Here is a 10,519-nt window from a genome sequence, read left to right as displayed (position 1 = left end):
AAACTACCTACTCAAAATTTAGATTCCAGTGACGGGAAAACTTAAAGATGTGAGGGTGGGTGAGTGCGCACGCACACTCTCTGAACTTCTGTCTCATTATTCCCGTGGGTTTGTCTTGATCTCATCTTCAAAAGTTAATGGTTACCAAAAGGAACATTAAAAAAACATAAGTAAAACGACTCAGCAGGAAAAGCGAAAATGGCCAATCGAAGAGCTGGTGTGCACAAGCCTTGAACTTCAGGGAAAACTGAGCGCCGCTGGTTCCGAATTCAGCTTCCCACAGGCGGTTTCTTCATTATTTAACTGTACTTGAGTGGAAATTTGTGCAAAATAGAGGAACTTACGGGGGCGACTTGAGCCTTAGAAACTGCAGGCTGATTTCCTTAGTGACAAGCAGGGGCTCAGAGACCCAACTCCTGCTGGCTCGGTGACACTGCCCCCCTGCGCAGCCCACGTGGCCAAAGTAAACAGAAGGTGGGCCTGGGCGGGGAGAAGCCGGGCGCCGCCGCTTTGCAGCCCTGTTGGAGTCTGTAACGCGCGGGGGGCCCCCCGAGCTTTCCGGGCACGGCCTTGGAGAAATGGGGAGCGGCTTGGCCGGGCGGCTGGGAAGGGAGGGTGGCGGGGGGCGAGCGGGGAACCCGACCCGGTGGGGTGCGGGGAGCGGGAGCCGCGGGGCCGGCCCGGGGGGGGGGCACCCAGGAGGGCACTCCGGAGGGCACCCGGGAGGACGCAGAGTTTCCGAGTGCTCGAGCGGCCCCTCGGGGGACGGGGGGGTGGAGAGGGCGGGGGGCGCAGCCGGCGGGCTGGGGGGGGGGTTCCGCGGAGAGGCCGGGGCGGAGCCGAGGAGGAGAGGAGGCCCCGAGCCCCCCGCGAACGAGCGAGGGAGCGAGCGCCCAGCCCCCGGGGGCCCCCGCCGCGCCCCCGCGAACGAGCGTGCGCCCAGCCCGCGCCCGCGCCGCTCGCATGCCAGTCACGTCCGCCCCCTCGGCGGCCGCCCGAGAGCCGGCCCCGCCGAGCCGGGAGAACAGACGTCAAACTGCCTTATGAATATTGATGCGGAGGCGAGGCTGCTTTCGTAGAGGAGCAGAAGGAAGCAAGATGGCTGCCCTGTAGGATTTGTTAGAAAGGAGACCCGGCTGCGACGGCGGCGGACTGCCAGGCTGAGGGACCAGAACCAGGTCAGAGCGCTGCTGTCCGCGCCTGTCGCCCTCTTCCCCTCTCTCTCCCCCCCACTCTTTTCGGCCTCCGAACGGTCCCTTTCCAGCCCTCCCCTCTTGCTCTCGGCCTGGAGGGGACTGTCATGTCACCCACAAATACCAAGAGGGAAGGGGGAAGCCTCACAAATTACTGGAGCTTCTTCAACATGGCTGACAAATAGAGTTTTCATTCAGCACCCTCTTCTCTTGCAGCCTGCACTTCTGGGCTCCCTTCTTCCTGCTAATGCGTGTCCCCCCACAGCACCCCGAAAACTTACCTTTGTACCTCCCACCAGCCGCTCTCCCGGCCTTTGGGTCTCGGGAAAGTGAGTGTTTTCCTGGGGCTGCCTTTCTGAAAGAGTTCGTGTTGGGGGGACCACCGCTTCCCCCTTGGATCCTCTTTCCCCCCGTCCTCAGTGTAAGTCCTGGGAGCCCCTCGTTCCTCCTCAGACACCCCGGAAAGAACACGGACCCGGTGTTTTTGACTCTTTTTCTCTCCAGTGATGTTTGTTTGGGTCCTGTGGGTTTGTGTCTCCGGCTTCCAGCACATTTGTCCCTCTCTGGGCGACTACACAAGACAAATGTCACAGTGAGTGGATTCAAGATCCACTATGTGGAGGTTTTTTTGTTGTTGTTGTTGTTTTTTCTTCTTCTTCTTCTTTTCTCTGTAGTCCGCGCGTTTTGTTAGTGGCGCTGAGTGAGAGAGGAAAGAATAGTTTCTCTGCTCCCCCAAACAAGACCAGAACCCACTTTTCTCAGGGTTCACAAGCTCTGCGTGGGCTGCCTTCCAGTTTAAGAAATGTGTGTGAGAAAATCTGTGCAAATCCTTGTGTTGGCTTTGTGTTGCCCCCGAATCAGCTTCGTTCTGTTACCCCGGTAAGTGACAGGCACACACAAAGGCAGGCGCAGGCCGGGGGAGGGGGCGGGCGAAGCGTTGGAGAGTTGGAGAAGGCAAGGTCAGGGGCGCCCAAAGAAATGAAACCCAATCCTAGCCAAGATCCCTCACAGTCCACCCCAAATTTCCTTAAACTCTGGCATCTACTCTTTTATTTGGTCGTTCACACACACACCTCCCCACTCTCCACTCAATCTTGGTTCTCTTCACTAGACTTGCTTTGCTTACTGTTAGAAAGGGTTTCTATGGAGAGTTTTCTACGTGTGGCTAAATCAAGTGTGGCCTGGACAGACTCCAGGGCAGGTCGAGTTAAGAAGACATGCTACTTGCTGGTTAATGCCTTCATGATAGACTTTTGATTGTTAAAAGCTATTTTTCTGTCTGCTGATTAATGATCTGGATTGGAATTAGCTTGGGTTATTTTGTTTGTTTGTTTTTATTTTGTTTTGTTTAAAATTTAGTGAAATGTTTTGGTGTTTGCCTATCTAGGTAGAGCAGAATACATCCGTGGACTTAAAATCACAAGTCACACACATGGTACTTTGCTCTAGTTAAGGATTATAATGACAAAATTCATACTCCGAATTCATCAGGATAGAACCAGCATAAGGATAAGATTTCATGTTAAGGGGAAGTTGAGATTCACTGGGAGGGAAAATATATTGGTTTGGTTTAAGACTGTGGGTATTGTTTCCTGGTTAATGAAATCATTACATTTGCATTTTAATGGAAAGTAGAAATACTAAAGGGGAGTTAAATTCCTCTTCATGTTTGTATGTGTGTTTTATAAAGTATTTTGAGTGCACTATAAATTACAACACAATAAATATTAATTGTCAGCTGTTATTAAGCAGTACAGTGTTTGAAAGATTGGGGGTCAATTTTAAGATCAGCAAGGGCTGATTTGATTACAAGGTAGGGAAGAGAGGCATGTCACTGTATACACCCAACTTCCAGATCCTCAGTAGTTCACTTTACAAGTTTGTGTTTTGGTTTTCAGTGACATGGCTAAGTTTGCTATAAACTTGTACCAGGGCCTCACCCACATGACCAGAAGGGAGAAACATTACTCATACCTGAACAGAAGCAGTTCATTGGCCCTGATTTGTCCTAAAGTAATAGAGAAAATACAGAGTTGTTTGTTTGGTTTTTTTTTTTTTCCATAAATGCTTATTGTTGGTTGAGAAAACTAAGGTCAATCATTCCAGCAATCTAGGCTTAAACATAAGTAATTTATTTGACTAGTAGACTGGTGTGTCATGACTTATTTGAGGGGCAACTTTTCAGATTTGTGATATTTTATGTCCTCAAACTACTCAAGAGTGTTTTCCATTATGATCAATAAGAATATTTTACTTGGCTTATTTTTTTAATGTTAGCATGGAGGCCTACTCTTTTCTGTCATGGAATTTAGACTCTTGGGATTTTGTGCATCTTAGTTTCATGCTGAAAACAGTCACTAATTAATATTATTTTAGGGGTTTCAGGGAAATTTTGTATATTATTGAACATTCAATAAAAAAACACTTCCTCACTTCTTAGAGAAATTATTTAAACAAACATGTGATGAAGAGATTACAAAAACTGTTCATTTAGTTCATTTACTGAATGTGCAAAAGTACCACCTAAGTATTCTAGCAGTGCTTAAGAGTTAGTTGGTTTTACTTTATAAAAAAAATTAAATAATAACTGGATTTGGCAGCTTTAAAAATGCATCGTTTTGTCTATTTGCATCTTGAACTAATGAAAAATTAACTCGGAATGACACTTTGATTTGTCTAAACTCCTTTACTTGTCAGATATTCTTTAAGGCTTTCAGTAGGTGTGCGGTTGTTTCAGTCTGTGCCAGGAACTAGGAGGATGGTATAGCTTCCATGTGGTGACATATGGCCCTGCTTACTGGCATCACCATCACTTCCAGAGCAAGTGTGCACACCTGCTTTGGACAGCCTAGGATGACTTCCCCAGTCCTTATTGGATGCTGTGCTTGTGTTTGTTTTGGTTTCACTTGTTGAAGCTAGAGATTCCCCATCAGTTGCTCTACGCTCCGCCTCAACCCTGTTGTCAGCCAAGAGCTGCTGTTTGCTAGGCTCATTTGGAAATCCTTTTCATGAATCATAGACACATCTAAGTACCTAAGCATATCAGTCAGATTTTTTAAATGAAATTATCATCAAATAAAATGTCCTAGAAAATGTTTGAACTGGGTAATGGTGTCTCAAATCTGTAATCTTAGTACTCAAAAAGAAAAGATGACGATATTTGATGCGAAAGATCAATATTTTAGTATATCTGATATTTCAATTGTTATTTATAAAAAAATTATTTGTTTTATGCATATGAGAGTTTGCTTGCTTGTATGTATGTGTTCTGCATGCATGTCTGGTACCTTTGGAGGGCAGAAGAGGAGGTTGAATCCCTAGATCTGGGCTTAGGTAGTTTGTAAGCTGCCACCTGGGCGCTGTTCAGAACCTGGATCCTCTGCCAGAAGCAGTGAGTGTTCTTAAATGCTAAGCCATCTCGCATCCCCAAATTTCATCTCAGATAGCTTATTCCTTAAAGACATAGTATAGTTGTTTTTTGAATGGGAAAGTATTGATTCATTAAAATCATGCTTTCTCAAGGATTATGCCACCATTGACTAGTAATTCCTAGGGGCAGCACCAGTACCAAAGCCAGCAGCAGGAAAGTGTCTTGCAAGCCAACTTTACAGTTGGAGCCTTGGCTGTGGGAGCGTCCAGTTGCCAAGCAGAGCTGGTGGTTATCTTGGAAACAGTGCTGAAGAACACAGCCACAGTGATTTTCGCCAAACACGCAGTATTTACTTGGGTCTAGCGCTCTGGTTTCTACTACAGTTTACTGCCAAAACTCAGTGAATGCTGTGACATTGCTGAATGAGGTTCTACAGTGCATCTGTTGGTGAATGCAGGGCTCCAGCAGGTGGGGAGGTGGAGCCGAGCCGAGCACGAGTGTCAACATGACCACAAGCAGGAAGAATTGTGTGCACTCTGCACTTGCTTGTTTCCAACTGCTTTTATAGAATGGACGTTGCAGAAAAGTCCAGGCTTAAGAGAGAGAGATCATCTTTCTCAATAAAATTGGCTTTTTGAGTTGCCATTTCCCATGTAGCCAAGTCTCACTTGATATTCCTCACTTGTTATAAAAGGTATTTGAGGGGTTGGAGAGATGGCTCAGCAGTTAGGACACTTTGCTCAATCATAAAGATGGGAATTTGAATTCTAGCACCTGCATCAGTTGGCTTACAAACACCGACTAACTACAGATCCAAGGATTCCAACAAGTAGTTCAGCCTTTGCAGACATCTGAATCTCAGGCAGGATGTGATGGTACATACCTTTAACCCTCACATCCAGGAGGCAGAAGCAAGAAGATCTTTGCAAGTTTGAAACCAGTTTGGTACACATAGTAGATTCCAAGACAGCCAGGGGCTATGTAGAGACACCCTGTCTCAAAAAAATTATAAATCTTAAAAAAATGGAAAATCCGAGATCAGAAATTTATAAGCAAAAGAAGTATTTAAATGTTCTCTTCTTTAGTAAGCAGAATAGTGGGTTTTAGAAAATGCATTCAATAATCTTAACCTGCAGTTTTAAAGATATGTTTTGTGTGCTTGTTTTATTTTAATTATTTTTATGTGTATATGTTCCTGTTTATTGCACTATGTTCCTGTAGTGCTGGCAGAGGCCAGAAGAGGCACCATCAGATCCCTTGGGTCTGGGATTACAGAAGATCTTGATCTACATGTGGGTGCTGGGAAATGAACCCAGGTCCTGGAAAAGTGATCTTAACTGGTGGGCCATCTCTTTATCTCTTGTTTGAGATAAGGTCTTGTCATGGAGCCCTGGCTGGCCTGGTACTTAATGTCCAACCCAGGCTGGCCTCAGACCTGCTGTGGTCCTCTTGGTTCTATCTTCTGATTGCTGAGGTAACAGGGTGCCTTACCATGCCTATCTAAGAAACTAAGACTCAAAGCTCACTAAAGATTTTTGTGAAAGATTGGTGTGAAATTATATTCTAAAAATTCTGAGAAGTAAAATCAGAGAGGACTAAACTGGGATGAAGTATTTTTGAAGGATAATTTAGGGCATGAAATAAATTTGTTGTTGTACTAAAAATACTGTGAGTGTTTCTTTTAAATTAGATTTCTTTTGTCTGTGGAGAAGTTGCAGATTTCTATATTTGTTTATTCACTAGAAGAATCTAGTAAAAACTTTTTTTTTTTTAACTAGATGTGTCATTTGTATTCCAAGCATAATAGCAAAAATAGTGTAAGAGGCCATGGTGAGTAGTTAGTGATGTTGTTTTTTTTTTTTTTTCCTTAATGTAACTTCTACAGGAAACGGTAATGAATGACTCCAGTTAAAGCTACCCATCTTCAAGATAAAGATTTAGTGGTTCTTAGTCAATTTATGCTGGGATTACATGTTTTTAATTGAAACTTTTGTTGAGATTGTAGAGTCTCTGCAGCTGCACGAAGTAATGTAGACAGATCCTGTGCACACCAGCTGGTCTCCTGTAGTGATAACATTTTGCACAACTGTGGTACAGTGCCAAAGATGCTAAGCAATCCTTTTTCCACTGAGACAAACTGGTTTGTTTGTTTCTCCTTGGTGGTTGTTATCAAGATAGAGTCACACTCACCAGTGCTGTGATTACAGGCATAAGCTATCACATCCAATTCTTCTTGTCTTTCTTTTTGGAGTCAGGGTCCCGCTACATAGTCCATGATGGCTTCCTTCTACTTCAGCCTCCTGTGTGTATGGGTTATAGATGTGTGCTGCCATGCATGTCTGTCTGTCTTACTTGACCTTCTCCAGTTTGGTTGTACTCATTCATCCCCATGTATACTTGGTTCTATTCCATTTTATCACATAATTTTGAGCACAGAGAAGCCGGGCATGATTCTCCATTATGTATTATACTATTTTATTTTAGAAAAAAATATATCCAGTTATGTAGCCTTTTGCAGTTAGTTCAGAAGGTGGAGCCTAAGAAATAATAAAAGGACTGTCTGTAAAACTGGCTACCATTGTTTAAGTGGATGCTGAACGTACAGTCAGATCTAGAAATGACATCTCTAGAGCGAATATTTTAGTAAGAAATTACTAGACAATTCTGGGGTCTTATCTACCTGAAAATAACTGGGCACAGTCAGTTTCTTAAGTTTGATTTTTTTTTTCAAGACAGGACCTCACCATGTAGAGCATGTAGACCACGCTGGCCTCACCCTTGACCTCTGCCTCTGGCTCTCGTGAGCTGGCATGGTAGACATTAGCATTGCACCCGACTTCCTGGCTTCTCCTGGTACTTTGGTGATCTGGTACTGGAGGTAGATTTTATAGTCCAATCATGGTAGTTTTTAGTTACTCACTACTTTTTAGTACTCTGTTTTTACTTTTATAAACTTCCAAAAATTTATTTTTCCCATGCAAAATTGGAGTATTTTGATTTGTTGTTTTTGTCTTACTATGTAGCCCAGGCTAACCTGAAACTTGATGTAGCCTGCTATGGCCTAGTCATTCCTGTCTCTTCTCTCTCTCTCCCCCATCTCTTCCAGAGTGTCTTTCTTCTGCTAGCTTTGAAACCAAATGTTCCTGTTTCAGCTTCCCAAATGCTAGGATTACAAGCATGTACCATTATGCCCTGTTTAGCCTTGAAACCTTGGTCATCCTGCCTCGGCCTCCTGAGTATCAGATTGTATCTGTGATATACTTGATTTTTTTTTTTTTAAGATTAATTGTATCTGTATGAGCGTTTTGGCTGCATGTATGTCTGTGTACCGGGTGTGTGCCTGATGTCTGTGGAGGTCACAGGAGGGGTCTCCTGGAACTAGAGGAACAGATAATTGTGAGCCACTCTAGGAAACCAAACCTAGGCCCTCCAGAAGAACAGCAAGAGCTCCTAACCACTGAGCCATTTCTCCAGCCCCTGTTGTTGATATTTTGAACTTTACTTTTTAAAATAATTTCTGAGGAAAATAGAACATATTTAAAAGAAACAATGGATCATGAGTTTTGCTGATGGGCTATCCTCATCAGAGAGCCCTGCCTGTGGCTAGGCACAGGTAGATTCCGCCTTCCATTAAGGTATGCTATGCTGTGCTTTGGTCTTTGCTACTGTGAGTTTTCTGAGGTACCAAAGTTTGTTCTGTGGATACTGCAGCCATAGTAACTGTCATTGTCATGGCTTCATGGGCATTGGTAAAATGTAGCTTATCAAATTGCTTCCTTTCTTCACAGAATATTACAATTTATTGGAAACTGTCCACAGAACTCTCAGTTTTTCTTTTCTTTCTTTTTTTTTTTTTGTATTAAAAATATAAATGTGTCCTAAATAATGACAGTGGAAGCCAGGTGACGTGAAATGATATCTGAGTTACCCTTCTCTTTTTCTTCTCTGTCTGCAATTAGAAGGTCACCCATTAGAACAAGACCTTAATCCTCGAAGGTGGACAGTTGTGCCCAGCCCTAGCTGGGGCCTGTCCTCAGCACACTGACCTGCTCCTGCCCACCTGCTTCTTGTCTGTCTTCTCTGCAAGGCCCCACTGCTGCAGAAAGTTTCTTTGCTCAAGTTTCAGAATCTTCATGTTGAGTGTTGGCTGTAGCAAGATCTCAATTCTTTGTGCCTTTCAGGACTTCTGCAATAAATGGCTCAATTTTCACCACCCTGCAATTACTCTAGGATGCTAGCTTTCTGTTTGTGTTATTGCATGCATCCGGATGAGAAACCTTTTCTGCAAATAAAGTTGGCCGATCAACTGTCAGGTTCAGGCAAGAATCTTGAAGTGAATGTTAAGTCACTTACATTCGTATTTTAACATTGATGAAAGGAGACACACCATGAATAAATGCTTGTCAGATATGAGGGAAGAATGAACTCCTGCAACTTCAAAACAATTAACACACATTTTTTTTTTTAGTGAAACCACATACACTCTCTCTCTTTCTCTCTCTCTCTCTCTCACACACACACACATATCTTTGGAAGAAAGGACATATTTTAAAGTTTATACTCCAAATCCTGCCTGTTCTTATGCAGATATCAACTAAATGTGTGTGTGTGTGTGTGTTCTGTGACACTACATTATGTTTAGGTTGACATTCAAACAACATTGTATTTTAATTTAGAAATCTCTAATTAATTAGGAAACACTGGCAGAAAACATTAGACGTTTCTGTGGCTGGTTCCCCATACCAATGGCTTGGCTGATGATCCCCGTTTTCAATGGTTTGAGTTTGATTACTACTGAAAATTGGCCATTAGCTTTGGGAACTAAACTTCCTCTAGCTTAAATGATCTTTCCTTTTACCAGTTACTTTTTTTTTTTTTTTCCCAGAGCTGAGGATGTAACCCAGGGTCTTGTGCTTGCTAGGCAAGTGCTGTGCTACTGAGCTAAATCCCCAAACCTGATTTTTTTTTAAACGTTCTTTTTTTTTTCAATTGGAAAAAAAATTTATATGCAATAGATTTTTTTCCCACATCTAATTTGAAGTCATTTCTACAACATGTATATTTCAAGTGTTAAGAGATGTATTGGGGCTTGAAAGATGGCCTAGCGGCTAAGAGCACTGGCTACACTTCCAGAGGTCCTGAGTTCAATTCCCAGCACCCACATGGTAGCTTACAACCATCTATAATGTGATGTGATGCCCTCTTCTGGCATTCAGATGTACATGCAGATAGAGGACTCATATATATTAAAGTAATAAATAAAGATGTAAAAAATTAGAGATACAACATGTCATTTTAAAAATTTTAAAGTTTATTTTAATTTTATTTTTGTCTGAGTTTTTGCCTGCACATATGTGTATATGTACCACGTGCTTGCCTAAAGAGGCCAAAACAGGGTGTCAGCTCCCCTAGAACTTAAGTCAGATTATTGTGAGGTTACATGTGGGTTCTGGGGTTGAACTCTAGTCATTTGGAAGAACAGCTAGTGCTCTTAAATACTGAGCCATCTCTTTGGCTCCAATATATTTTATTTTAAAGTGATTTAAACTTACATGAATGAGTAAAGATAAACCAAATGCTTATTAGCGTGGATTCCTTGCCATCCACACACACATTTTTATGGCTAACGGAGTAGGTTTCTGTGTGCCACTGAAGCATTCAAGTCTTCTGTTTAACAGGACCCTGTCAGTTGGCCACGTGGGCCGGTGCTCCTGGCAGCTCTGTTTACAAACACTTAGGCAACCACTGGGGGGGAGGAGCCTTTGTGTGTCAGGGGCCAGGTACCCACCCCCTTAATGAATAGTCAGAAATCCCCTGTCTGGCCCTGACTGGGTCATGACCTCAAGATCAAGGTGTTTCCTTGAGGCGTGCCCAATTGGAAGTTTACTTACCAAAGCTGAGCCTCGCTTTGTGTGTGTGTGTGTGTGTGTGTGTGTGTGTGTGTGTGTGTGTGTGT

At 43.3% G+C, this 10,519-nt stretch overlaps 1 protein-coding gene across 2 annotated transcripts in view; it reads left to right on the top strand.

Annotated features, from left to right (window-relative positions):
• The first annotated feature begins 1,034 nt into the window (after window positions 1-1,034).
• Window positions 1,035-10,519, top strand: part of Tet2 (tet methylcytosine dioxygenase 2) — an 80,168-nt gene continuing 70,683 nt past the window's right edge. The window contains exon 1 of one of the 2 annotated variants that reach the window (XM_055628163.1): window positions 1,035-1,178. The gene's annotated coding sequence lies outside the window, so the exon portion shown is untranslated. The remainder of the gene's footprint in view (window positions 1,179-10,519) is intronic. The other variant, XM_055628165.1, reaches the window with a different exon arrangement.

Source organism: Psammomys obesus, unplaced genomic scaffold, assembly GCF_907164565.1.
Source record: "Psammomys obesus unplaced genomic scaffold, mPsaObe1.curated_primary_1811, whole genome shotgun sequence".
Taxonomy (NCBI): domain Eukaryota; kingdom Metazoa; phylum Chordata; class Mammalia; order Rodentia; family Muridae; genus Psammomys; species Psammomys obesus.
The sequence above is the reverse complement of the archived record's forward strand: the minus strand, read 5'-3'. Positions and strand labels throughout refer to the sequence as shown.